The sequence below is a fragment of the Tamandua tetradactyla genome, chromosome 9 (assembly GCF_023851605.1).
Source record: "Tamandua tetradactyla isolate mTamTet1 chromosome 9, mTamTet1.pri, whole genome shotgun sequence".
Lineage (NCBI taxonomy): Eukaryota > Metazoa > Chordata > Mammalia > Pilosa > Myrmecophagidae > Tamandua > Tamandua tetradactyla.
This window is the reverse complement of record NC_135335.1, coordinates 99,912,231-99,913,888: the sequence shown is the minus strand read 5'-3', so window position 1 is coordinate 99,913,888 and position 1,658 is coordinate 99,912,231. Positions and strand designations below refer to the sequence as shown.

The following is a 1,658-nucleotide window of genomic DNA, read 5'->3' as shown; positions in this document are numbered from 1 at the left end:
ATTAACAAAATGTGGTACAAAATGTGGTATATATATACAATGGAATACTATGAAGCATTGAGTTGAAATGATGTCCTGAAGCACATGACAAGATGTAAGAGTCTTGAGGACATAATGCTGAGTGAAATAAGCCAGGCACAAAAGGATAGACACTGCATGATTCCACTTTTATGACCATAGTAAAGGTAAAATTAGAGGCTTATAATACAGAGTATAGGGGACCTAGAGATACATGGAAGCTAGAGATGGGTGAACTGTCAGCTAATGAGGTTGAACTTAATGTAAGGGAATTGATAGAAGTGAAGGAAGTTCACTATTCTATAAATAATAGCACATATTGAAGGTGAACACGATTTTGAAAGAGGTTTTATAGACCCATGTGTCCCACCAATTAACACTACAAATATAAATAAGTTCTTGCATGAACTACTGCAAAAGTATGAATCTTGTACAAAGAGTGCATACATTTGGGGTATAGGAAGAAAATTGCTATTACATGCTATGGGCTATGTTTAACAGGAAAACATCAACAGTACCACAGCAAGGCCAGGGGTAAATAATGGGGGAAGGGACAAGAGTTAAGGGGAAGTTTGGATTTTCCATTTGGTGAGGGTGTGTTTATTGGTTATCTTTCTCTTGAGAACAATGAAACTATCTAAAATTGAAAGTGTTGATAGACTGTTGACTTTGGACTTTACACGTGAGGCCCAATGAATAGAAGTGGCTGAAGGATGCACTGACTGAGAAGTAGTTTGGTGAAAGATGCTGTATACATATGATCAAATATTGTGCTGCTGAATGAATCTGTGGGACACTTGATGAGGCAAAATAAGCCAGAAACAAAAGAGCAAATATTGTATGGTCTCATTTAGAAAATACTCATAAGAAAACAGGGGCCTAGATTGTAAGCTCTTATAGCAGTCACATTTATTCTGGAGCAGTGATTGCTACTTCTGGATTTTGAGAGGTGGTTTTATATATGTGCAACCTGGTATTTAGAGATAAAAATGAAGTCAGTCAGGTTAAGATTAAGGTAATTCAGAATACAGGGGTAAGTGAGACATTGTCTATATTTTAGAACTTCATCTACTCTTTAAGACCAAAAGAAGAAAGGTTTATTTTGTCCAGAACCCAAATTTTCTGTAGCACATAATCCAACTCAACCTGTCACAATAGACCATTTAAACAATCCAAACACAGGGAGCCCAGAATAAGAATAAGGGTCTTTTATCCTGCATAGTTTACTGTAATGCCTGGATATCCCAGAGTGTATAAAGCAAATAATAAAAAACTATTGGTGGGTGCAAGGGTGGTTCAGTGGTAGAATGTTCGCCTTTTATGTGAGAGATCTGGGTTCAATTCCCGGACCATGCACCCAAAAATAATAATAATAATAATAATAATAATAAGTATTGGCAAAGTCGATTGAGGGATGTGAGAAAAAATAAGGAAGTATTAGATTTTATCAGGGGAAACCCCTCATATTGGTCAAACATTAGGGACGCCTAAATCAACAGGCCAAGCCCTGGATCTTGAGGCTTGCTCTCATGAAGCTTATGTTTATAGCAGAGAAGCTTAGCTATAAACTCTCAGGCATTCCTAAGAGTTACATCAGAGGGCCTCCTTTGTTGCGCAGATGTGTCCTCTCACTCTCTCTA

The 1,658-nt window shown here is 37.3% G+C and overlaps 1 non-coding gene across 1 annotated transcript; it reads left to right on the top strand.

Moving 5' to 3' along the window:
* Positions 1–1,303: 1,303 nt before the first annotated feature.
* On the top strand, positions 1,304–1,374 carry TRNAK-UUU (transfer RNA lysine (anticodon UUU)). Its single transcript has one exon. It is a non-coding gene; the product is annotated as a tRNA-Lys (tRNA).
* Positions 1,375–1,658: the final 284 nt, after the last annotated feature.